The 27477-nt window shown below is 41.0% G+C and overlaps 1 protein-coding gene, 1 long non-coding RNA gene and 1 other non-coding gene across 3 annotated transcripts in view; 1 reads left to right on the top strand and 2 right to left on the bottom strand.

The window, feature by feature from the left end:
• Window positions 1-257: 257 nt before the first annotated feature.
• LOC132354649 (uncharacterized) lies at window positions 258-26203 on the bottom strand. The gene is made up of 3 exons (XR_009499357.1): window positions 26153-26203; window positions 25706-25945; window positions 258-311 (listed from the first exon to the last, which is right to left on the bottom strand). It is a non-coding gene; the product is annotated as an uncharacterized LOC132354649 (long non-coding RNA).
• TRNAW-CCA (transfer RNA tryptophan (anticodon CCA)) lies at window positions 2142-2214 on the bottom strand. Its single transcript has one exon. It is a non-coding gene; the product is annotated as a tRNA-Trp (tRNA).
• A 102-nt stretch (window positions 26204-26305) lies between the features above and the next one.
• METTL16 (methyltransferase 16, RNA N6-adenosine) overlaps window positions 26306-27477 on the top strand; it is a 56959-nt gene continuing 55787 nt past the window's right edge. Inside the window, exon 1 of the mRNA XM_059907428.1 lies at window positions 26306-26428. The gene's annotated coding sequence lies outside the window, so the exon portion shown is untranslated. The remainder of the gene's footprint in view (window positions 26429-27477) is intronic.

Below are 27477 nucleotides of genomic sequence, written 5' to 3'. Positions count from 1 at the left end.
ACACACATTTATTCTAGCTCTACCTCTCACTTTCTCTTACTTCATTCTTCCTAGGTTGGGATCTGCATTCCTCAGCACCAACATCCACACAAGCTGGGTCACTTATCTTTCCAGGAATTAAACACAAGGACACAAAACTAAAAGGAGGAAGGAGAGGCAGAGAAGAGTGATCTGTTTAAGAAGTTCCTGGTCACTATATGTACCTGGAGACACAAACCTGCTTTCCATGGGGTCCAGTCCTGTTTGGCTGAGGGCCTGGGCAGTCTGTAGTGGAAACAGCTGTGAATGACACCAGAGGTCTGGCTCCAAACCTGCACAGACAAGGGACCCTGGGTAATCTCTGTGGGTCTCTGTTTCTCACTTATAAAATGAATAGGTTGGACTCATTTATTTTCTCGTTTTGATGGTTTACAGTCACATATTGAGTCAGCGTTTGATTTGAGGGTAAGATCACACAAGGCATGACAGTCTGCTTTAGAAATACCCCATTTGTAAAGAAGACAAACAGTATTATAGAAAAGCAAGAGCTCTGAGTTAGGAGTCAGGAAACCTGGGCTGCATCATAAACTGAGTATCACTGGGCAAGTCGCCGGGCTCCTCTGTGCTATAAAGGGAGAGGCTTGGAGCAGGTGGTATCTAATGGCCTTTATAGCTCTGAGGTTCTATATGAGCCCACGATTGAAAAGTCATCAAGAAGGTATCAGCTTTAATGTTTCACTGAGAAGTAAATCAGAAGGGAAAGTGAATGCCCTCAGCTGGGGTAAGAGGTTTGATGGCCTCCTGCGTACATGGGAGGCTTCCCTGCTGTTTGTCCCTGCCTCACTCCCAATGTCCAGATTTAAGGGCGGATCTGGCACATCTGAGTCGCGAAGCCAGCTAAATGAGCAGGACCTTGAGTTCTGCTGAGTTCTCCCATGGCTAGAGTCCAAGGGTTGAAGACCAGACTTTCTCAACCACTTATCAGGGCCCATTAGTGGCCCAGCCCAAGTGGCTACTTGGCAGTGAACTTTGGTTGATCTATTAAGTGCCCCAGAAGTGCCACTTTGGCTGGCACCTGCCAGGCCCCACACCACAGGGGACTTGTGACCTCCAAGTCTGGCTGCAGTGAAGGTCAGTAAAGGGCAACCATCCTTGGAGATTTTCCAGGCTGAGCCACTTCAGGGAGGTATCACAGGGGCAAGGACCACTTCTGAAAAGAACATGGAGTAAGGAAGCCTGGTGGGAACAGAACAGGGGCCTGGGGGAGGAAGCAGAGGCTACAAGGGATGGGGAACAAGGGTGGGGAATTCTGGATTTAACGCCAGAGGAAGAGCAGGGCTTGGGCTAAGTGAAATGAAAAGACATATGAAGTCCCAGAAATCGATTCCAGTGCAGGTAGATCTTTATGTGAATAACAGATTAAAATGTGTAAAATAGCATTCCAAGTAGCCTAATTACATACGCTACCTTTCACTGTTTGTTTCCCCTGATTTTAAAAGTAATGTAATTTAAGGTAAAAAATACAGAAAAGAGTAACCAAGAAAAGAAAATAATCTCACCACCTAGTGATAACCACTATTAATATGTTGGTGTGTTTCCTTCTGGTCTTTTATGTGTATGTACACAATATAAATTTTAAAGGGATGATACTATATAAGATTTTTTCTAATCTGCTTTTTTCAACGGGCACCATATCATGAATATTTTTTTCTTCTCAGTCAATACTGATTCTTGCCATCATTTTTAATGACTGCATGACGTTTGATCATACAGATGTACTATTTTTTATTTAACAATCCTTTATCATTAGATATTTAAATCATGTCTATTTTTAACTATTATACACATACTTCTTTGAATCTCCTGGCACATACATCCTTGCATATCTGTCCAATTATTTCCTTAAGGTAAATTCCCAAAAGTGGAGGTGCTAGGTCAAAGTGTGATATACATATTGACATGTTGACATATTTCTTTACCACCAGTGTCCGATGCTTGACCAACTTTTTTTGGGAGGGCCAGGATTTATTTATTTATTTGGCTGCACGAGCCGCTGTGGCACTCGGAATCTTTGTTGCCTTGTGCGGGATCTTTAATTGCGGCACGCAGGCTCTTTTAGTTGTGGCATGTGGGCTCTTTTAGTTGCGGCATGTGGGATCTAGTTCCCTGACCAGGGATCGAACCTGGGCCCCCTGCTTTGGGAGCACGGAGTCTTAACCACTGGACCACCAGGGAAGTCCCCATGCTTGATCACCTTTGAGTTAACAGCTTTGCACTTTTTGTATTAAGACCATGAATTCTTTAACATCAGAATTACACAAGTTTTATCCTTTGACCCCGTAATTTCACTTCTGAGAAAATGCTTAAAGAAAATATCTAAATCACATACACATAAACTACTTATGTAGATAGATTGATTCATAGGTGAATGACAGATTGTGGGGAGCAGGGGCTGTCTGAATAAAGTAGTTGTTTTGGGCAATCATTATTGTCCCTGTGGACTGGAAAGGGCAACCTTAAGTGTGTCAAAGCCTTCTCCCCACCTTTGCTCACTGAGGGAGGAGGGGCAGGCAATTACTCCTAGTTCCTTGGATGGTGCCACCATTGTGCCAAGGGTGGACCACCTGCTTATACCGCTCTCTCTACCCTCAGCCTCCAGAACCTCCCCTCACCTTCCTTAATGACATCAGGCCTTGGTTCATACACACCTGCTCCACCCTGTCTGTCAAAGGTCACCAGTGATATGTACCCAAGTATTTTTGCAGCATTATCATGAGGCAGGATGATAATTTAAGATGATAACTGATATGTTCTTTCCCTTCCTCAAAATCCCGTTTAGTCTAAGACCACCATCCCTCCTTTGGGGTTGTGAGACTTGAGGGCACCTAGAGAAAAAGAGTCAACAAAATGTCAGCTTTGGGGAATTCCCTGGTGGTCCAGTGGTTAGGACTCAGCACTTTCACTGCCGTGGGCCCAGGTTTAATCCCTGGTCTGGGAACTAAGATCCTTCATGCCCTGTGGTGCAGCAAAAAAAAAAAAAAAAAATTAGGCTTTTAAGGACTTCTCTGGTGGCACAGTGATTAAGAATCCGCCTGCCCATGCAGGGGACACAGGTTCGAGCCCTGGTCCCACATGCCGCAGAGCAACTAAGCCTGTGCGCCACAACTACAGAGCCCATGTGTCACAACTACTGAAGCCTGCATGCCTAGAGCCCGTGCTCCACAACAAGAGAAGCCACCGCAATGAGAAGCCCGCACACCACAAGGAAGAGTAGCCCCCGCTGGCCACAACTAGAGAAAGCCCGCACGCAGCAATGAAGACCCAACGCAGCCAAAAATAAATAGATAAATAAATAAATTTATTATTTTAAAAAAAAGACCTTATTAGAGAGGGAAGACAGGTGGAGAGTTTGAAGAGGAAACAAAACAGCAGGAACTGTGTATCTGACCCCATCTGAAGTTCAGTAAACCCCCTCTATTGATTCCTAGGCAAGGCTTAGGCAGGCAACAAATAAGCTTTACAGGCAAATCTCCCACCATTATGTGCAGACACTATGGAGTAGAAATGACAGCTATGCACGTCTAGGCTTGGGACCAGAAACAGTTTCTCCCAGCTTCTACACCCTACTCTTGGTAGGGGTAGGGGGTGGGGACTCCTGTCTGGGTTCGGAGAGGCCGCATGGAAAGATAGGATGTGGTTACACATCAGCAGGTTGTCAGGATAGAGGGGGAACCCTTCCCAGCTCCCACTGACACACCGCCACCCCTGCCCCCTTTCTATGAGCCAGACAGGGATGGCTCACCTGTTACACTGGAATAGGAGGCCACCATGGGACAAAGCAGACGAAGGTCAAGGAGAGGTTATCCCTTCCCCATTTACTCCTTGGTGACATTTGTATAACTCCCTCAGAAACAGAGAGGTGAAGAGCTAGAAAGAGCAGAAAGATTCTGATTATGACTGAGTTTACCTAGAAGTGATTATTGATTATGTTCTTTGTTCTAGAGACCTGGGGCTTAAGAAAGAAATTTAGTTCAATTATAGGAAAATAAAAAGTTATAATTTTCTGCACTTGAGGTCATGCAACTGTGAAATTTGAACCTCCTTTTTTTACAATAGTGAAAAATTGCAAAACCTGGAGTATCCAATAAAAGGGGAACAATTGCAGTGTTATGCAATCATTTAATGTTGACAAATACTGTACAATAATATAAAGATGTTTATGAAAAAAAAGATGTTTATGATATGATGTTAAGTGAAAAAGTAGGATATAAAAATGTACGTCCTGGGACTTCCCTGGTGGCGCAGTGGTTAAGAATCCGCCTGCCAATGCAGGGGACATGGGTTCGAGCCCTGGTCCAGGAAGATCCCACATGTCGCGGAGCAACTAAGCCCGTGCGCCACAACTACTGAGTCTGTGCTCTAGAGCCCTCAAGCCACAACTACTGAAGCCCACACGCCTAGAACCTGTGCTCTGAAACAAGAGAAGCCACTGCAGTGAGAAGCCCGCACACTGCAAGGAAGAGTAGCCCCCGCTCGCCGCAGCTAGAGAAAGCCCACGCAACAACAAAGACCCAACGCAGCCAAAAATAAATTTAAAAATTTAAAAATTAAAAAAATACTGTGCAAGCTGAAACTCATGCATAGCAATCTTAATAATCAACGAGAAAAAAAATCAATGAGAAAAAGTATGATTGTTCTGTGACTTAAATAGTTTGGTCAAAACATTAAAAGCTCTACTGTCAGTTATAAGTGTTTAGGAAAATGAAAAAAAGAAAAGAAAGTTAACATTTACTTAGTACACTGTTATTTAGAACACTAGAAACATTGAAAATTAAAATGTTTTATTTCTTTGTAAAAGTTATCAGTGCTTACCTTCTCATATAATTTATGATACAGAGCAAGCAACTTTTCTATGACTTGGCCAATTGTTATACCCCTTTCTAAGTTCGGATCAGCTTCCCACATTTTATCCTTTGAACTTTCAATGTCATGAAATATCCCTGAGACTTCCTTTAATGGGGCCACCCAGCTAAGCTCCTCCCAAATTCCTAACCTACAGAAGCTGTGTGAGACAATAAATGTTTGTTGTCGTTTAAGTTGTTAAGTTTTGGGGTAATTTGTTGTGCAGCAACAGGTAACAATCAGTAGTTACAATAAGACTAAATACTTCAGTTAAAAGAGAGATTCTCAAACTGGATTAAAAAGGAAGCATATACTTCCTATAATAGGCACATCTTAATACAAGGATGCAGAAAGGATGGTTGTAAAATAATCCAAAAAGGTACACCATGCACTCAAAAACAACAAAAAAAACCCCAAACAACCCAATTAAAAATGGGCAAATGACTTGAATAGACATTTTTCCGAATAAAATATACAAATGACCAACAAGCTCATTGAAAATATGCTCAACATCATAATCACTAGTGAAATGCAAATCACAACCACAGGGAGATACAATCTCATTCTCATTAGGATGGTTACTACTTAAAAAAAAAAAAACAAGCAACGACAACAAACAGAAAATAATTATTGGTGTATTGTGAGAGTTGACTGATTTTCCAATAAAAAGAAGGAGGGCTTCACCATGCATATGCTAACAATAACAACAAAAAACCTGGCGTAGCTATCTTAATATCATACAAGGTAGACTTTAAAGCAAAAAGCATCATTAGTAATAAATAAGGACATTTCATAATAATAAAATATTCAACAATCTGGACAATGTAAAAATTCTAAATTTCTATACTCTTAATAACACAGTTTCAAAATTGAGCAAGCAAAAATTAATGCAACTGAAAGTGAAAATAGCCAAATCTACACTCACAATGGGAGGTCTTAATACCCTCCCGTTGTGGTAAAGATATAAAAGATTTCAACAAAAAATGAAAAAATTATTAAAGCAAACAAAAAAATTAGTAAAGATATAAAAGATTTTTAACAAAAAAATCAGTAATGATATAAAAGATTTCAACAACCAACTAAGAAACCTGATTTATTTAACATGTATAGAACACTCAACAATTGCAGAATACAAACTAGCATTTATTAGGCAGATGAAACATTTACCAAAATTGAGTATAGTGACAATATTTGTGAGTCTTCATGAATCTTAGAGTATTTAAATCATAGAGTATTTTCGCTGACCACGATGGAATTAAACTCAAAATGAACAACAGAAAGGTTAGCTAGAAAAATCTCTATATGCTTGCAACATTTTTGATATACTTCTGTATGATCTACAGGTCAAAGAAGAACTCCCAATGGACATGAGAAAGTATTTGGAATTAAATGATAATACAAATATGACATATCAAAGCTTATGGAATGTACCTGGGCTAAAGGAAAGTTTACAGCCTTAAATGCATATATTAGAAAGGAAGAAAGACTGAGAAGTAATGTTCAAAGGAGCCATGTCAAGAAATATTTTTAAATGACAGATTAAACCCAAAGATAATGAAAGAAGAAATAATTAAGATAAGAACATACTTCAATGAAGTAGAATGCAAACATAAAGTGGAGACTATTAATAAAGACAAATGTTGATATTTTGAAAAGACTAATTGTTAAACCCTTGGCAAAACTGATAAAAAAAAGAGAAAAGGTTTAAATAACTATTATCAGGAATGAAAAAAATATATCACTAGAGAGTCTACCAATATTTTAAAAATGATATCACAAACAGTTTTATTCCAATAATTTCTACACTTTGGTGAAATGGGCAAATTAAGAGAAAAATTAAACAACAACAAGAACACAAGAAGAAACGGAAAAATCTTAATAGTTCTATACTTATGAATAAAATTAAATCAATACTTAAAAACATTCCACAAAATCATTCCAGGCCTAGGTGGCTTTGTCATTGAATCCTGCCAAAATATTAAAGGACGAAATCATGATAATTTTACATTAACTTCATTTCTGAGCCTCAGTTTCCTCACCAGTAAAAAGCAGGTTGGACTAGCCAAGCTCAGAAGTGTCTTCCAGTGTCTGCCCTTGATATCTCTCTTGGTGCCCCTTCTGGGAGACCCCCGTCCAAAGGTGAAGTTGAGGACATTTGTCTTTGATGGGAAAAGATTTCAAAATTCTGCTGTATAGTACGCGCTGACCAGCATTGGGTGAATGGAAGTCACCTGGGCCCTCTTCTCCATGCTCTATAATGTGCTATGAATGTTGCCATCTGAACTGAGATAGGTTCTCCTCCAGTGGTCCCATAATCCCCACCACTGTCCTTTACTCCCAGGGAAGCATAGGAAGCTGAATAGTGTCCTGTAAGAAGAACCACAGGATGAAGGGGGCAGAGGGTCGTGGGTGTAATATTAATTTCAAAACCTCAGTTAGGGGCTTCCCTGGTGGCGCAGTGGTTGAGAATCTGCCTGCCAATGCAGGGGACACGGGTTCGAGCCCTGGTCTGGGAAGATCCCACATGCCGCGGAGCGACTAGGCCCGTGAGCCACAATTGCTGAGCCTGCGCGTCTGGAGCCTGTGCTCCGCAACAAGAGAGGCCGCGATAGTGAGAGGCCCGCGCACCGCAATGAAGAGTGGCCCCCACTTGCCGCAAATAGAAAGCCCTCGCACAGAAACGAAGACCCAACACAGCCATAAATAAATAAATAAACAAATAAAATTAAAAAAACAAAAAACAAAAAAACCTCAGTTAGCCAGAATCTTCATATATACCCTTTAAGCATTAAAACTCTATTTTAACCATCTTGATTGGACATTATGCTAAATATATTTTATCCATCCTTTCTTTCCTAAGTATAGATGAACAAGTATACATTCTTTAGCTTTTTCTTCAGAATATAGGGTCATAGTGATGAATATTAGATATTGTAATCTCAGAGAAGCAATCAGGGAAATTAAAATACATATAGTTATTTGATTCTACACCAACTAAATCCTTCCAGTCTTCTGTGATTTTTGAATTCTTGTCGTCCTTAAAAAAAAATCTTCTTCCTACATTTCAGGCTGTTTGCTGTCACCTTGTGTATTATAAATGTGTTTTCTTAGCAGGAACATTTCCCTTTTTCAAATGTGCTCCTATTTTTCTGTGAGTTAAGAAAAGAGACTATCAGGTATGTTAGCATTGTGTGTAAACTAGGAGTAAATAAACCCCGATGAAACTAAGATGGAAAAGTTTTATTGACATATTAACCTATGCACATACTTTCTCCCCCTTCATTCAAGTAGATAATAGATCTTGTGCTACTAGTCTCAGGGAGAGTTTGTGGTTCCTACTGATGAAATAGGGATTGATAAGAGATGAATTTCTTCTGATCAGGGTTTCTTATGACCTGGGGCCCTTGAACTTAGACGGGAAAAAATTACATTTTTTTTTTCTCTAACCTGTATCTGAAAAATAGCATTTCCTTCAATTTTGAGTGTAGGCAACAAATTGCTGCTGTATGAACAGTATCTGTGCCTTTGCCATCAGCAGAAATTAGCTATTTTCATATCCTTTTATGGTTGTTGCAATATGTTGAAATATTGTTTACATATATCACTACCTCAAAAGTACGAAGTTATTAGACCATCACTAGATCTCGGTATTTAATGTGCTTTTTTTAGAAAACCCATGCGTTACTCTATCATAAGTCTGTTTTTTAAAATATTTTAATAATCGTGCATCAGTATTTCCCCTCAGGCTGGTGGAAGGAAAGAAGAGCAGAGAGGGAGGGCTGTGATACTGAGAGCAGGAAGGCTGGGTCCTTGGGGAGGGTACGGTCGCTCACTGCACCTAGGGACAGAGTCCCAGGTCGCCAGATTGGAATGCAAACAGTTGACAGAGCCACTGCAACCTGTGGGGACCAATGCCTGAGGACCTGATGGACCCCCCCCCCAAAAAACCCTCCCCAAACTGTACATAACCTGTGGGAATGGGGGACCCCCAAAAAACCAAACTCTTGTTCTTATAAAACTGAGTTTGGGAGCTGAAGTATGTGGCAGCTACAAAGGCTTCTCTAGTGACTGAAAGGCATGGCTTCAATTACAAGACTTCTATGCACTGTAAACACAAACAGCCCGGAAAAGGTTAAATACCTGCGTTCAGATTGTAAGATCTAGCCCAGGTTTGCTGTGTATATTGTAATGTTAAATGAAAAAAGAACTCCCTTTTGCGTTATAGTCATTTGGTCTCATATATGACAGTTGAATAATTAAAAAAAAAAAGAAAGAAAGAAAGAAAGAAAAAACAACCTCTAATTGGATTGCTGAGGGCCTTTGACGGAATTCCTGAATAGGGGCTCTGTTTCAGATGGGGGCTGAAGTATGGCAGCCTGCACGAGTCCAGAGCTGGGAGAGGCCGTGTATAGTCCTGGCCTCTCTGTTTGCTGCCTCACGGTCAGCGGATCAAACTGGGACCCCGGACATCTTTGCACTGAGCCCAGTCTCCACTGCCTCCATCAGAGTCTACACTGGCAGCCTCACGGACCAACTCAGCTCTCTCACCTCTTCCCATTTCTCCATTTCAAAAATAAATTATCAACTCATGGACTGAAAGCAGGACCAGGCCAAAAGTTTCTTCCTCTTTCTTTCTACCTTGTCCACAAATTCACTCCCCCAAATAGAAGACTCCTTTGGGGGTGAGGAGGACCAGCCCTGCCCCTTCAGCTCATGCAGAAAGCTTGCTTTCCCACCCCCGTTTCCTCTCCTCAGGCCTCTCTTACCCTCAATGCACCCCAACCCCTGCAGGGAGGGGGAGTAGGGTCTGAGGGAAAGGTAGAGCTAGTGTCCAACTTTTTTGTTATTCCCTACACCCTGACCTTTCCCTTCTACAGCCGAGCCTGGTATGGGAAGAAGAGTCTCAGGCCTCAGCTTGCCAGATTGTGCAATGGACCAGCTGAAAGGTGAGGCAGGCTCTTCCTGCCCCCAGGTAATGTCAGCAGTTTGAAAAACAACATCCTTTAAGGTTGAATGCCTTGGCCTTAGATGGAGCTGGGCAGGGCTGAGTGGCTGCAGGTTCCTCCTCCCACACCTCTATGCCTCAGCAAGCATCAGGGAAGCAAGATGGTGGAGAAACAGGAGACCTGAGTTCTAGCCCAATATCTGCTAATAAAGCATCCCTGGTCCATCCAAGTCTCCACCTCATCCTCGTCTTAGGTTTTCCATCTTTAAGACAAGTGGGTGAAACTAGATGATCTTTAACATCCTTTCCATCTTTTAATGTCCTTACACATTATTAACATCCCCAAAGACAATACTCTCTATCTTACAGGCAAGCCAATAGGGTCCGTGAAGATAAGGGGCCTACCCCAAGCCACACAGTCAGGTAGGAGAAAGAGGGGGCATTGAAACCCACCTAACCCATTCAACTGCATTGGTCAAGGCAAAACCTCACCTCAGGAGCTCTGCCCTCTTCCAAAGGTTGGGTGGTCTTTGAATTAGGAAATATGGCAGAGAGAGAACATTCAAGGCCCAGGAGAACTCCAGTCCTGCTGAGCTCACGGGCAGTGAGGAAGGGAACAGAAAAAGTTCATCATCAGGGATTCGAAAGGAAGCCTGCAGACCCAGCCAGATGTGAGACCAGCAGACAGAATGGAGTGGGTGCTAGGGATGCTATCGAATAAGAAAAAGTAGGTGGTAGGATGGCTTGCTTGTTCAGAAAACAATGTCCCAAGTATAGTCTTGCTGTCAGCAGAGAAAAATGCCATATTAGCTAAACATGCAATCAGCTTGGCTGGGTCTAAAAGAGGCCATTACTTAGTGACAGATACAGTCTATGAGAAACAGATTGGGAAGAACCCAGTTTCTGAATGGTGAGATGGAGGTGGATTTTAACAAGCTTCCATTGGTCTCTTTAGGCCTGATGTCTTGCTTCCTGGTCCATAGTGCCTGTTGGAGGAGAGATGGGGTACCCAAGGACTAAATAACCTTGAGAGAACATAGTAGTGGCTAGAGGATTTCATCTTTCTCTATTATTTTTTAAATTTTGAGATGTTTGATATAGCCAAAATAATATATGTTATGTATATATGGTCATATGCATAATAATAAAACAAACACCTATGAACTCATGGCCCAACTTAAGAACTAGAAAACACTACCATTGCTCAAAGCTCTCATCCCCTGCCTTACCCAGAGGGGACCACTATTCTGAATTTGCCCCACAATCTTTTGCTTTTCTTTATATTTTCCTACATATAAACGTGCAAACAATAAATTGTTTAGTTTTGCTTATTTTTTAATTTAACAAGAATGTATTTTTTCTAGGATTACTTTTTTCACTCATTATGTTTCTAAGATTCATCCATGCTGATGAGTGTATAGTTCACTCATTAGTAATACGCATAGTGTTCCATTGTGTGAATATACCACATTTAATTTATCCATTCTTTTGTCCAAGGGCATTTGGATTCTTTCTATTTTTTGCTGTTTTGAAAATGCTGCTAAGAACATCCTGGATGTTTATGTTTCCTGGAGCCTAAGTATACAACTTTCTCTGGAGTATACACCCTGGAGTGGAATTATTGGGTCAAATTTTTTTTCTGAGTGGTTAGAACAATTTACATTTCACTCACTAGAGCTCCTGTTGCACTACATCTTCACCAAGACTTGGTGTTGTTCTCCCACATTCCAGCACAATCCCTAACCTCAGTTATCTCTGCTGGTAACCCTGGGGCGGCTCCCATCTTTCCCAGCCCAAGCCCATGGTCTTTTAATGCCTTAGTGAATGTGGTGAGATGTTTCTATGTATCCCTATATTCCTAACTGAGTAACATTGAGTACAAGAGAGGAAATAACAGTTTAGGGATAGACTAGGGGCCTTAGGGGGGGTCTGTGTGAACATCAGAATCACTGGATCCTTTTGGAGAATGAAGGTCAGCAGGTAGATTTGTTAGTTCTATCCAAACCCAAAGCACACTGGAGCCTGGTCCCCTGGGGTGACAAAAGATGCCTAATTAATTTCCTTCCCTATCTGCCCCTCACAGCCTCTCCTGTTTCTCAAGTGAACACTATTTACCTCCCTCCACTTTCTCCTCCACTCTCTAAGTCAGTATTTCTTCAAGTCAGTATTTCTCCTAGTGGTCCACCAGCCACCTACATCAGAATCAGCTGGGGTGCTTGTTAAAAATGCAGATTCTCAGAATCTAAAAAAGAGTGGATATATGTATATGTATAACTGATTCACATTGTTGTACACCTGAAACTAACACAACATTGTAAATCAACTATGATTTATAACCTTGGGGTATTTTATACCCCAATAAAAATTAAAAAATTAAAATAAAATTTAAAAACAATGAAAAAAAGCACAGATCCTCAGACCCTCCCTCACACTGAAGCAGACTCTCTGGGGTTCAGCTCAGGAACCTACTGTTTAACAAGTTCACCTGGTGCTCCATGTGCACATTGAGGTTTGAGAGCTGTTGCTCTAAGCACCACCATCAGGGAGGTTAAGCCAAGGTCATCTCCAGGCAAGTTCAGATGCTCTCCCAACAGCTCCGCCATAAAGAATGAGTTGAATTCCATCTTCTCATGATCCTTCCCCTACTTCCACTGTACCCCCGGGCAGCAGGGATAAGACCACTTAAACTGTAGCATCTGTGTGTACCAGATGTGCATCCTACCACTGTTTACAGTAAGGAGAAACTGAAAATGGCTGCCTGCTGGTAGAGACCTGGTCAAATTCATTATGGTACATCTTTCCAATGGAATGCTATACAACTATTAAAAATGACTTTATGTCTTTATTATTGCATCTCCACTTTCATGGAATCTTTAAAGAGCATGTTAAATTTTACAGTTTCCAGTTTTGTTTGAGTTTTCTACATAAGTGAGCATTATCTTTATGATCAGGAAAACACAATAAAAGACAGAAACATCCAGAAGTGTTTGCTGACTATTTATAAAGGAGCTGGTTTAGATTATTCTACCAGCCCTGAAAACAAAAATCTCTTTAAATGATCAAAGGAAATACTACAGGAAAATTTCCCAGATCTGAAGGGCCTGAGTGTTCCAGATTGAAAGAGATCACCAAAGGCTAGCACACCAAACAAACAAACAAACTAACAAAAAATGCAGATATTTGTCATCACATTTCAGAACTCCAAGAATAAAGAGAAGATCCTAAAGAGTTTCCAAAGAGAAAAAAGGAAAAACAGGTCACAGACAAAGCCTTAAGAATCAGAGTGACATTTGGGCTCCTACCAGAGTCATTGGATATTAGAAGACCATGAAGCTTTGCTTTCAAAATAATGAGGAAAAATGATTTGTATATCTAAAATGATTTTATGTGTGATGGTAGAATGGAAACGGACTGAGACATACAAATGCTCCAAATATTTAATTTCCCAAGCACTCAATCTTAGAATACTCCTGAAGGATGTATTTTAGCAAGTTGAAGATGTGCAACATTAATGAGGAACTCATAGATACTGGAAACAGGAGATCAATCCAGGGCACTTGTGAGGGCAGGCCCAGCAGGACCCATGTGTGCACAGGCCCCAGGTGGGTGCAGCTAGTTCAAACTGGGGCAGGAGGAGGCGTATGCCTCCAGATTCAAAAATGCAAGTGGAACCAACAAAGGGTTCAAACTGTGTTTGAGTGTATGGAAAAACTATTGAAAGTCATGTGACAGATCTTTTGGAGCATATGGGAAAAGGTAGTGAAATAGAGACAGGCCATGGAATACTAAGTCAATGAAAATATGACAACTGATAATTTCAGGAAAACGAAAAATTTGTACAAGAAAGAAAACATAATTAGAGTACTGGAAGTCAGAAGAATGCCTAAAATTGATCAACTATGAAATTGTAGCAAATGCATATTATTTAGAAGTATGGAGAAAATCAAGTGAAAAAACAGTTAAAAGAGTTGAAAGTAGTTGCCTCTTGGGAATGGGACAGAGGTATGGGTAAAGGACTGTTTTATTTTGCCATAAGCCTTGTAGCGCTATTTTTTTTAAACTATGTACATTATTTTGATTGGAACACTCATACACTGCTGACTGAACATAAAATGATGAGCCATTAACTTTAAAAAGTTAAACAGAGAGTTACCATATAACCCAGCAATTCCACTCCAATTCCAGAGAATTGAAAAGAGGTGTTCAAACAAAAACTTGTACAGGAATAGTTCAGTACTACTCACAATAGCCAAAACATGGAAACAACCCAAATGTCCATCAGCTGATTAATGGATAAGTAAAATGTGGTATATCCATATAGTGGAATATTATTCAGCCATAAAAAGGAAAGAAGTATTGATACCTGCTACAACATGGATAAACCTTGCAAACATTACCCAAAGTGAAAGGTGTCCGACACAAAAGGTCACATATTGTATGATTCCATTTATATGAAATGTCTAGAATAGGCAAATCCATAGAGACAGAAAGTAGATTAGTGGTTGCCTGGGGGAAGGGGGAGAGGGAGATGAGGAGTGTCTGCTTAAGGGGTATGGGGTTTCTTTTGGGGGTGATGAAAATGTTCTGGTAATGGCTGCACAACATTGTGAATATACTAAAACTGAATTGCATTCTTTAAAAAGGTCAAATAGTTTTTGTTATGTAAATTCTGTTTCAATAAGGATACATTGTTATAACAGAACACACAATTCGAACTGCCTTAAACAATTAAAAGAGATGTGTTTTGAGTTGAATGTATTTAAAAACAAATACAACCCAATGTGCATGTTTTCCTTCCACTCTTCCGGGACCTAAAATCCACTTTGCTCCAACACCCGTGCTCACAAGCCCTGCAGAGGTGCTGGGGAGGACAGCACATGGTAGAGGTAAATAGGTGCCTGAGAGCCAGACAGTTGGGGTTCGAGCTCTGGTTCCACCACTAACTTACTGCAGGACCTTCTGAAGAATTCTTAATCGAAGTCTTAGTTTCTTCATCACTACAATGGGGCAATAACAGTCCCCATCTTATCCTGTGGTTGTGAAGATTAGAGGAGAGAACGTCTTTGAGCCCCAGGCACAGTGCCTGGCCCATAATAAACACTTAGATCAGCCGTTTACTATTAGCATTGGACAACCCCCTGAACACGGATGTTTGGGAACGCCCCTCCAGCTCCCAGAGTGAGCGATATTGTTAAGCCTAATGAAGCAGAGCGGGTAGGAGAGGATTTCAGGGGAAAGCATTATTAGCGCATCTTTTTTGAGCGCTCACTCGGTTGCAGCTTCTAAGGCCCTTCCGCGCGTGAGCTCGGCTCCCTACCCACCTCGCCTGTGCCCCCGGCCCCGTCCCAGGAAGAGATGAGCCGGGGACCAGGGATGCGGGTGGCCGCGGCCCCGTCCCAGCTGCAGGGAGGAGGCTGGCGCGGGGCTGAGAGTTGGGGCAGTGGTCTGCGGCTTCAGCCGGATCCCGGCCCGGGGAGAAGCAGCAGCCCGCGCCCGGAGCAGCGCGGAGCTGCCGGCGAGTAAGGCCGCGCTGAAGGGCCCGAGGGAGGCGGGGACCGAAAGGACCAGGGGCTGAGGGGGCGGGAATCAGGGGATGGGAGGGCGCGGGGGCGAAGGGTGCAGGGACCCGGGGGCGCGGGGCCTGAGGAACCTGGGACCTGAAGGAAGGCGGGGGTGGGCTAGGGGGTCGCGGGAACCAAAGGGGCGTCGGAATCCGCCCGGCGCCGCCCCCACGAAACGCCCTTGACCGTGCTCTGCGCCCTTCTCCTTACAGCCCACATTCTGGGATCCGCGCTAACCCTCCCTGTTCACAGGGCTCTGGTTACTCACTTTGTATCCTCCACTACTCTGAGCTTGTTTTCGAAGTTGCTTTTATTTCGTTTTAAACAGTGGACAAAGGATCCAAACTGTGTCCCTCTCCTGGGCTCCAGCAGAGACCTCTGGGCTCGTTGAGAGCAGGGCTGGTTTTTTATCTCTACATCCCCAGTGCCTGACACATGGTAGCCTCTCGGTAGATGGTGGGTGAATACATAATGAATGGTTGTGTGATTGAACTGCCTTTCTTGGGACCCAGATCACAGCCCTGGGATTCTAGAAGCAGAAGTGGAGGGATGGGGCGGGGGCTGGGGTGGAGGCTGGCTCAGGAATACTAATATTTACTACAATCCCTTATGTGAATGTATTGGTGGACAATGTCAGAACACGCTCATTGCTCTTCCCTCTTCTGAGCCTCACACTATCCTTGGAAGTAGATGTGGCTAATGCTGTTCTCATTTTACAGGTGAGAAAACAGGTTCAGAGCTAGATGTTATGTAGAACCCAGCCTTGCCTGCTTTCTGAGGCCAGCCTTCCTGGAACTCCTGCACCAGGCTTGTAGCTACTGATGCCAGGAGGGCTGGCATTTCTCCTGCTTTTCCTTTTGCCCGCTGCAGTATTCAGGGCTACAGGGTGCAAAGGGAGCGCCCTGGACTGGTGATTATAGTCAATAGTAGGTGAACTGTTGGTAAAGGTATTGAAATAGAGAGAGCAATGTTGTCGTCTAATACCAGTCCAAGTTTGATTCAATGCCAACCCTTTACGGGGCTATGTACTTGGGGAGGAGTGCAGGCCGATGAATGAGACACAGGACTTGCACTCGGGGAGCCAAAACTTGGTAGGACATTAGCTTTATATATATAGGATATTCAGGAGTTCATGAGGTTTATCTAAAAACAGTGATTCTCAACCAGATGTACACAGTATACCTGTGGAGATTTTTAAGAATACCTATGCAAAATACTGATATCAGAACCCCACCTCAGACCTACTGGGTTAGAATTTCCTGGAGTGGGATCAAAGCATGTGGATTTTTAAAAAAGCTTTCCCTGGAGGGCTTTCCTGGTGGCGCAGTGGTTGAGAATCTGCCTGCTAATGCAGGGGACACGGGTTTGAGCCCTGGTCTGGGAAAATCCCACATGCCACGGAGCAACTGGGCCCGTGAGCCACAACTACTGAGCCTGTGCGTCTGGAGCCTGTGCTCCGCAACAAGAGAGGCTGCGACAGTGAGAGGCCCGCGCACCGCGATGAAGAGTGGCCCCCGCTTGCCGCAACTAGAGAAAGCCCTAGCACAGAAACGAAGACCCAACATAGCAATCAATCAATCAATTAATCAATCAATCTTTTAAAAAAAAAAAAAGCTTTCCCTGGATTCTGATGTGCACTCCTCGTTTAGACCTGTTGCTCTAATTCAAAATTGTTGTTAAAAAAAAAGATACAGGGAATTCCCTGGCGGTCCAGTGGTTAGGACTCTGTATTTCCACTGCGGGGGGCCTGGGTTCGAGCCCTAGTGGGGGAACCAAAATCCTGCAAGTCTTGCATTGCGGCCAAAAATAATAATAATAATAAAAGATACAAATGAACTTATATACAAAATAAATAGACCCACAGACATAGAAAACAAACTTACGGTTACCAAGGGGGAAAGAAGAGGGAGGGATATATTAGGAGTTTGGGATTAACATATACACACTACTATATGTAAAATTTATAATCCACAAGGACCTACTGTATAGCACAGAGAACTGTACTTGATGTTTTGTAATAACCTGTAAGGAAGAAGAATATGAAAAAGAATACATACATAGATGTATGTATAACTGAATCACTTTGCTGTACATTTGAAACTAGCACAACATTGTAAATCAACTGTACTTCAATAAAAAATAAAAATAAAAAAGAGAGAAAAATCTCTCTCAACCAGAAAAAAACATAAACAAACAAAATTGTTGTTAAGTGTGGACCAGTAAGAGAAGCACACAAATAGCTATAACAGGGAAAATAGAGGTAAGCACTTCATAAAGTGACAAACCAAGTACTATGGAGTTTAAAAGGAGGGAGAAGTCACATGTGCATGGAGGAATCAGGGTAAAGGGGCAATGTGTGATGCGATATAAAGTATGTGCAGGATATGGACCAGCAGAAATTGTGGGAAGGAGAAGAGGAGGACATTTCAGGAAGAGGGAGGACATTTCAGCTTGAGCAAAAGAAAGGAAGAAAAGAACATGAAGTGTGTTCAGGGACCAGGTCATAGTGAATTCAGCTGGAGGGTGGGTAAACATGGGAGGAAAAGGAAGAGTGGGAATCTGTTGTGAATTTCTTGTATGCTGAGGTGAAGTCTTATTAAATATAAATGTTAGAGTCAATATTGTAGAGATGCCAATCCTCTCAAAATTGATCTATCTATTTAATGTAATACCAATAAAAAAATCCCAAAAGGATTTTTGTAGAAAACTCAATAAAATGGTTCTGGAGTTTAGTTGGAAGCATAAACATGTGAGAAGAGTCAGGCAACAGAGAGCTACAATAATTAAAACAAATGTGTACATGTGTAGAAATAGGCAGACAGATCAATGTGACAAGTCTAGAAGTAAGCCCAAGCATATGTGGGAACTACATAATTGTCCAAGAGGACAATTCAAATCAGTGAGTTAAAAATTGTATTCAGATGAAATATTGTGAATGAATTTAAGTCACAAAAAGATATACTGTATGATTCCACTTATATAAGCTATCTGAAATACTCAAATTCATAGAAACAGAAAGTAGAATGGTGGTTACCAGGGCCTGGGGGAGGGGAAAAGGAGATGCTGTTTAATGGATATAGGGTTTTCATTTTTTAAGTTGAAAAAGTTCCAAAGATCTGTTTCACAACAATGCTCAATGTTAACACTACTGAACTGTACACTTAAAATAGTTAAGATGGTAAATTTTATGTTATGTGTATTTAACCACACACACAAAAATTTTTATGTGTGTGGTTAGATACATAACATCCAGCTAGCCATTTGGAAAAGATCCATACCACACTAGATTCTAGATAGATTAATGACAGCAATTGTGTGGACTTCCCCAGTGGCCCAGTGGTGAAGACTCCGCGCTTCCACTGCAGTGGGCACGGGTCTGATACCTGATTGGGGAACTAAGATCCCACATGCTGCACAGCATGGCCAAAAGAAAAAAGCAACTGTGAATATTTAAAGAAAAATTAACACCAATCCTCTTACAACTCTTCCAAAAAATTGAAGGGGAGGGAATACTTCCAAACTCATTCTATGAGGCCAGCATTACCCTAATACCACAACAAGACAAAGATACCGTAATAAAAGAAAAGTACAGATCCCTTATGAACACTGATGTAAAAATCTTCAACAAAATACTAGCAAACTGAATTCAATAGTATATTAAAAAGATTATACACCATGACCAAGTGGGTCTATTCTTGGAATGCAAGGATGGTTTAACATACAAAAGTCAATCAAATAATACTCGACATTAACAGAATGAAGGGAAAAAAACGCATGATCTTCTCAATTGATGAGGAAAAAACATTTGACAAGGTTTAGCATAATTTCTTGATAAAAACATTCAACATACTAGGAATAGAAGCAAATTACCTCAACATAATAAGGGCTATATATGAAAAACCCACAGCTAATGTCATTTTCAGTGGTGAAAGACCAAAAGCTTTTTCTTTAAGATTAGCAGCAAGACAAGGATGCTTGCTTTTGCAACTTCTATTCAACATCATATTGGAAGTTCTAACTAGAACCATTAGGCAAGAAAAATAAATAAAAAGCATCCACATTGGAAAGAAAATGTAAAATGATCTCTGTTCACAGATGACATGATCTTATACATATAAAACCCTAAAGAATCCACAAAACACACATACACACACACAAACCCACAAAAAGACCTGTTAAAAACTAAAAAATTCAGCAGTTACAGGATGCAAAATCAACCCACGAAAATCAGTTGCATTTCTAGAGACTAACAATGAAGAATCCAAAAAGGAAATTTAGAAAAAAACTCCAGGGACTTCCCTGGTGGTCCAGTGGTTAAGAATCCGTCTTCCAATGCAGGGGACTTGGATTCGATCCCTGGTCGGGGAACTAAGATTCCACATGCCACGGGGCAACTAAGCCCACGTGCTGCAACTTCTGAGCCCGCGCACCCTGGAGCCCGCCCGCCACAACTAGAGAGAAGCCCACTCAGGGCAATGAAGAGCTCGCTCGCCGCAACGAAAGATCCCGCGTGCCGCAACTAAGACCTAAGGCAGCCAAATAAATAAATTAATAAAAAAAAATTTTTTTTAAACCCTCCATTTACAATAGTATCAAAGAGAATAAAATACTTATGAATAAACATAATGAAGGAGGCTCTATTTGTTTGCTAAGGCTGCCATAAAAAAATACCATTGACTGGGTGGCTTAAACAACAGAGATTTATTTTTTCACACTTCTGGAGGCTAGAAGCCCAGGATCAAGCTGTCAGCAGTTTTGGTTTCTTCTGAGGCCTCTTTCTTTTGCTCACAGATGGCGTTCTTGCTGTGTCCTTTCATGGTCCCTCTGTCTGTATTATCTGTGCCCTAATCTCCTCTCCTTATAAGGACACCAGTCACATTGGATTAGGGTCTACCCTAACAATTTGACTTGGTGTGGCCTTTTATTTTTATTTTTTTTTAATTTTTATTTTGTCTGCACCGCGTGGCTTGCGTGATCTTAGTTCCCCGACCAGGGATTGAACCCAGGGTCATGGCAGTGAAAGCACCGAGTCCTAACCACTGGACTGCCAGGGAATTCCCTGGCGTGGCCTTTTAAAATTCATTCAGTTTGGTACACAGTAAACTCTTTCAATATGAAGGCTTGTATCTTTCTCAGATTTAGGACATTTTCTTCCATTATTCTTTTATTCTCTCTGTTATCACCTTCTGGAACTCCTACTAAACAGAGTTGGAGCTTCCGGATATAGCTTCTAAATCTCTTTTATCTCATATTATCCAACTTTGCTTCCCCTCCAAACTGTCTTTTCCTGCATGAGCTTTCAGGATGTGGTTTTTTGACAAGCCTGATTTTGTCTTCTTTTCAGGTTATTTTTATTATTTAGAATCTATTTTTAAATTATACAAATGTATATCGATTCATTATCATTGTAAAACACTTAATGCAGAAAAAAATTTAAACTCTCACACCCCACCTCTATCATTCCAACTCAGTTTCCCCAAAGTAACCACTGTTATCAGTTTAGGGTTTTTCCCTTCAGATCTTGTCCTATGGCTACATTTACATGTTTACATTTTCATATTGAAATATGTTTTGTTTTTGCTTTATATAAACGGTTTCAAACTGAAACTACTGTCTCACAATTTCCTTTTACCTTATTCTGTATCTTGGAGATTTTCCATGTCAGTAGATATTTATTTATTTTTAACACCTACATAGCATTTCATAATACAGATGTACCATAACTTATTTGCTCATTCCTGTACTGAGGAGTATTTACACTGTTCCTCTTTTTTTCTATTTTATAAATAATGTAACAATGAACATCTTTTTTTTTTCTTAACAATGAACATCTTTATACTTACCTCAACCTCACTGTAAATATGTATTTCTCTGGGACATAACTTAAAAATGGAATTGCTGGTTTGAAGAATATGTACACATTTATTTATTTTTCAGTATACCCTTAGTACAAGATTCAAAAGGTACAAAGTCAATCATATTGAAAAGTAAGTCGGGCTTCCCTGGTGGCACAGTGGTTGAGAATCTGCCTGCCAATGCAGGGGACACAGGTTCGAGCCCTGGTCTGGGAGGATCCCACATGCCGCGGAGCAACTAGGCCCGTGAGCCACAACTACTGAGCCTGCGCATCTGGAGCCTGTGCTCCACAACAAGAGAGGCCGCGACAGTGAGGCCCGCGCACCGCGATGAAGAGTGGCCCCCAATCGCCGCAACTAGAGAAAGCCCTCGCACAGAAAACGAAGACCCAACACAGCCAAAAATTAATTTTTTTTAAAAAAAAAAAGAAAAGTAAGTCTCCTTCCAGCTCCTGTCTCCCAATCATCAGTTCTTCACTCCAGAAGCAATCACTGTTATCAGTTTCTTCCTTTCACGGATAGTCTAAAATTGTTCATTTTAGATTTTAATATATATTGCCACATGATCCTTCAAAAAAGGCAATTTATTTTTTCTGTTCCCCTCATCCAAGGGTGAAGTCTATTTCCCCACTCCTTGCATTGGGTTGCCCTAGGCCTTAAGAGCTATTATATCAATAGCTTACTTTCTCACTCTCTTGGAATGTTGCTGCCAAGTGAATAAACCCAGTCTATTCTACTGGAGGGTGAGAAACAATGTGAAGTAGAGATAAATACTCCAGATTAGGTTCCCTAGACCAGGGTTGGCAAACACTTTCTGTAAAGGACCATATAGTATGTATTTTTAGATTTGCATGCTATACGGTCTCTGTGGCAACTATTCAACTCTGCTGTTGTATTGTGAAAGCAGCCATAAAACAATATATGAATAATAAGGTGGGAACAGACTTGGCCCACCTGCAGTTCTTTGCTGACCCTTACCCTAAACCAACCAGCCTGCCAACTGCCAGGCATGTGAGTAAGGTCATCCTAGACCATCCAAACCCCAGCACAACCCCCAGCAAATTGCAGACATCAGCTGAACCAGCCCAGACCAGAATAACTGTCCAGCACAGAACTGTAATAATGTCTGATGTTTAAAACCATTAAGTAGCGCCCAGCTAGCTCAGTCGGTAGAGCATGAGACTCTTAAAACCATTAAGTTTTAGGGTGGTTTGTTACACAGCAAAAGCTAACCAACACACTAACCCATACACTTTGCCATTATTGGATACTATTAATATTTTTATTTTTATTAATCTGATATATTAAAAATGATATATTATAGTTATTTTACTATGCCTTTCTATGGTTATGAATGCATTTGAGCATTTTTTCATATATGTTCATTGATCAACTATATATGCTCTTTTATGAATTTCCTTCATATCCAGTGCTCATTTTAACACTGAATTATTTTCTTGTTGATTTGTCATTTTCCAAGAATATATCTTGGATTTTAACACTTTGCTATATTTATTGCAAATATTTTCTCCCTGTTTGTTGTCTATTATTGTAGCATTTTTTATTATATTGAAGTTTTAAATTTTTATATAATCAAATTTAGCAAATATTTCCTTTATGGTTTTTGAGTTTTGTGTCTTCAGAAGGCCCTCCCTATTCTAAGCTTATAAAAGCATTCTCCTATATTCTTCTAACACTTCTATAGTTGATTTCATTGGTTTTTAATAAGTGTTCTGTTTATTATCCATATAAGATTTATTTTATATGTGATGTCATCTTAATTTTTTTCCAAGGGGGAAACATAATTACTAGCTATCCTTGCACACTTTGTTTTCCAGATAAATTTTAAAATCATCTGCATTTCTATATAAAAATCTCTTGGCATTTTAGTTGTTATTTCTATTTGTTTCCATTTTTTCAGAATGTCTTCCAATTTTCTGGTCTGTCAATGGCACTATTTCTGGGTTTTCAGTCCTATTTGGAATTTATATTTTTATTTTTTAAATTAATGTCTTCTGTTTTGTGGGACCTGGAACAGGAGGGAATGTAGTCAGATGTACATTCAGATCCAGCTCTTCCACCAGCTATTAAATTTTGAAATTTACTTTTCAGATTCTTGAAAGAATTCAGCATTATTTATAATAATGAAAAATATGGTGTCCTAAGTGTAAACATCACTTGAGTAGCTCTCAGTTATATAAATGTAGGCTGAGAAATAGTCATTTTTCTGAGATTAAGGCGTAGCTTTTGTGACTTAATTAAGGGAGCCATTAGAACTCTGATATATTAACTTGGTCCTTAAGCAGGAGCTGGATGAATTTACATAAGGAGGCCAGCATCTTCTGGGCTAGAAGGAACTGATATTTGATCATTGCTCCCTGAGACATGAAGCCAGAGAGACCTGTGGATGTTGACTGCCTGGCCCTGGCCAGAACAGTAGCAGGGAAGAGCAACATGGTCTTTGAAATAATTAACTTCAGTAAAGTGGGAATCCAGGCCCTCAAGAGTTGAGTTCAGCACAATAGGTGGCTGATGCTAAAAGCAGCTCTGGTAGGAGCTATGCAACATATTAGAATTAGCAGCATTACTTGCTGAATGTGCAGTATCAATTTCCTACTACAAAGAGGCAGCAAGAAGCAAAGTTTGTAACTGACTAATTGGACACCTATACTGTCCTTGCTGAGTGTGGAAACTGGACAGACTTCTACCAGATTAAATCCTTGGGTATTTGACAGTACGTCAGAGATATAAGCCCTAAGAGGCAGATGTTGAATATCTTATTAATCTATTTTGTGGAGTCTCTAGACAATTTCATTTTATGTAAAAAAAAATTTTTTTTAAGGAGATGTATTTATCATTATACCACAGTTTTGGGAGCAGGCCAACCTATGTCCACCCAGAGGGAAATGAGTTTAAAAAATCTGTGGCACATCCATGCAATGGAATACTATGCACTTATTACAAAGAATGCTATAGAACTATATTAACTGAAGTAGGAGAACCCCCAAGACTTGCATTTTCTGTGTGTGTATATATATATATATATATATATATATATATATATATATATATATATAATGCTATTACTACAAAAATTATTTAGTTATATATCCTTATGAATATATACAGGTCTAGAAGTAAGGTTATCAAACGTTGATGGTGATTGACTCTAGGGGGTGAGAGTTTAGATAATTTTTGCTTTCTTTTTCATATTTTCCTATATTATTTAAATTTCTTACAAATTTTCTATAATGAACATGTTTTATCTTTATGAAATAATTTTCTAAAAATGGAAACTGACCACAGAAGTCATCAAGAATAATAATAATAATAGCTTACTATGAGCCAGAAACTACACTAAGTGTTTTACATGCATTATCTGATTTACTTCTCACAGCAACCCTACGAGAGAGATTTGCATACTGAACAAAGCAAGGCTTGAATAGTTTAAGTAAATTGCCCATAATCAAAGGGTTAGAAAGTGGTGGGAGCAGGATTAAAGCCCAAATTCCCTGGCTGCTATGGTCTCTCTGGTTTGACCCACAGAGGAAATGGAGCTGTTTGGAGCTAACAGAGAAATTCACCAGCATTTTACATACAATCCACTTTCAACTTTACCAGCCTTAACTTCAAGGCCATTTTCTCTTTTTACCTTTCCAGAAGTAAGCACTAAATACTGTAAAAATAAAAAGACACTACCAATTAAAGACATAAAACTTTCTGTAGTATTCTGTTGCATTGGGGGACCCAGTGAACCATGCCTTCCAGTACTGGAAGGTACCCTGGCATAGGCCTCTACTCTTGAATTTGGGCTGGCCCTTTGACTTGCTTTAACCAACAGAACATGGTGAAAGCACCAGTCTTGAGGCTAAGCCTTAAGAAGGCCTACCAACTTCCACTTTTGTCTTTTTGGGAGTCCTAATCCAACATGTAAGAAATATGGCTTCTCTGCTGAAGAATTATGTAGAAAGGTCACATGGAGAGGGAGAGAATTTGAGACAACACGAAGAGAGAGGCCCAGTCATTCCCGCGGAACCAGCCCCCAGCTGATGCTACGACCTACAGCAAGGCTAGCAGAATGGCCGGGCTAATCCCAGCCGGGATTTCACAGTGAGCAAATAATATGGTTGTTGTTTTAAGCTATACATTTGGGGTGGTGGTTAAACAACAGATAATTAAAACACCTCCTCACCTCTTCTGGAGTGACAACTGGTACACTCAGTTCTGCATAAAGCTGAAGTCTCTACCCCTATCTCTCAACTGTATTACAACAGTTTGCCAGAAGCTTTCACATTAATTGCTAGGACATAGGGAAGCTTTTTTTTAAAGGAAAGAGGTACTAGGTAGGGGTCCAGAGGTTCAGCCTTTAGCCCTAGTTTTGTTACTAATTGTATGCCTTTTGAAAGTCATTTACCTTTTGGTCTCAATTGTACAACGGGGAGACTAATGCTCACACTACTTACCAGAGGAGGGTAAAAATTAGTATAACCGAGTTGAGAAGAAAAATGGAAAGCATTTAACACTGCTTCCAGCTCAAGAGGCAGGTGAGGAAACACGTGGATTTGATGTCATCTGGATGTAAGATCTTGAACAAACAACTTCATATTTCTGATCCCCAGTTCTTTCTCTGTAAATGAGACTACCCTGCCTCACCTCACAGGTTCATCTGTGATGATCAAGTGAGACATCGCACGAGGAGAGACCTGTTGCAGAATAAACGGTAATTGCCGCCGTGTAATCCAAAAACACCCCTCCCCCCCTTCCCCGCGCAGCCATCCTTATATTCTTCGCCCAACCCCAGAGAATGTGATTTAGTAAATCTGGAGTGGGGCGCAGAAGGCTACATATTTTTTTTAATCTACATTTTAAAAAAACAATATCCCTAGCAGATTTAAAACCAGGCGTCCTACCCTAAAGGACTCTGCTTGCTACCACGCCCCCTCCCTCTGACAGAAGGAGCCGCCAAGTCCAGGTCTCGCGACAGTTTCTTCTTTCTTCAGAATCTGCCGCAGGTCGCGCGAGAATGGCTCGTCCAATCACGAGGCTGAATGGAGGCCCAAGATGGCGGCGCACTGGGAGCGTAACATTTGCGTTTCTAGGATCTTCAAGCTGCTGGTGGCTTAAGACTCTGGGGTTGTAGAGGCCCACACTAGACTAGTCGTCTGGAAGGAACTTAAACCTCAGAGGTGAGTCACTTAATATCTTTCACGCGGGTTGCGAGTTCACTTAACCTGTGTATCACCTAGGTTCCACATTCTCCTGTTCTGGGCCTGTGAGGTGCTGGCTTCGGGGTCTAGGGAGAGAGACCAGATGGTGTGTGTGTACATGTGCGTGCGCGTGCGGGGGTATATGTGTGTTGGGGTGGGTAGGAGGAATTGGCAAATAGAGTGGCGACTAGTACTGAAGTAGGAAAGACCGGCGGGGCGGAGGAGGTTTAGAGAGATCCAAAACTGAGGCGGGAAGATAGTCTGAGTGGGTAATATGAGGACGTGGAAGGAGTGGAAGAGATGGAGAACTAGCAGTGGTCGAACTAGTGGAAAAAGCCGGATTTATGAGGGAAGGAGACGAGAGAAAACGGAGATTAGGATTGAAGTGGTAGGGATCTGTGCAGAAGGAATTCAAAGTTCTGAAAGCGGAATTTAGATTATTTTACAGACTTAACGTATTAAGACACATGGTAGTTGAAGAGGATTATTAAGGGTCAGGAGAAACCAAGGAAACAGAAGCGTGGAGATGGGAAAGATCAAAGAAAGTCGAAGCGGAAGCTTAAGTGAAGATCTACTACTTTGGCTCTCTGCACTGACTCGGGTAACCGGAAGAAATAATTAGGAGTCAAGAAATAATTAGGAGATGGAGAATAATCAGGACATGGTGTGTTTGGAATGAGGGAGGCAGGGTGGAGAACGTGCTAAAGATTTCTCGCTTTTGTGCCACAAGGAAGATAGTGGTATCATTTAGCAAAATAGGGAAGATTAGAAGAGGACCAGTTTGGGGTGGGTAGAAATGATTTAATTTTGGACATGTTGTGCATGAAGTACTTTGGAGCCTTTCAAGTGAGTAGTCTCGTGGGCAGTTAGATGCATGATTTGGAACATCTCGACAATTCTTTTCTGAACATGGTTATTAAACTTCCAGTGTGGAAAGCTGTCAAAAACCTTCTGAGTATTAACAGATTTATTACCATGTAAAGTTACATCTCTAACAAAGCCTGCAAAGGAACGGTACTTACTGCTAA

This window comes from Balaenoptera ricei, chromosome 20 (assembly GCF_028023285.1).
Source record: "Balaenoptera ricei isolate mBalRic1 chromosome 20, mBalRic1.hap2, whole genome shotgun sequence".
In the NCBI taxonomy this organism is placed as follows: domain Eukaryota; kingdom Metazoa; phylum Chordata; class Mammalia; order Artiodactyla; family Balaenopteridae; genus Balaenoptera; species Balaenoptera ricei.
The sequence above is the reverse complement of the archived record's forward strand: the minus strand, read 5'-3'. Positions and strand labels throughout refer to the sequence as shown.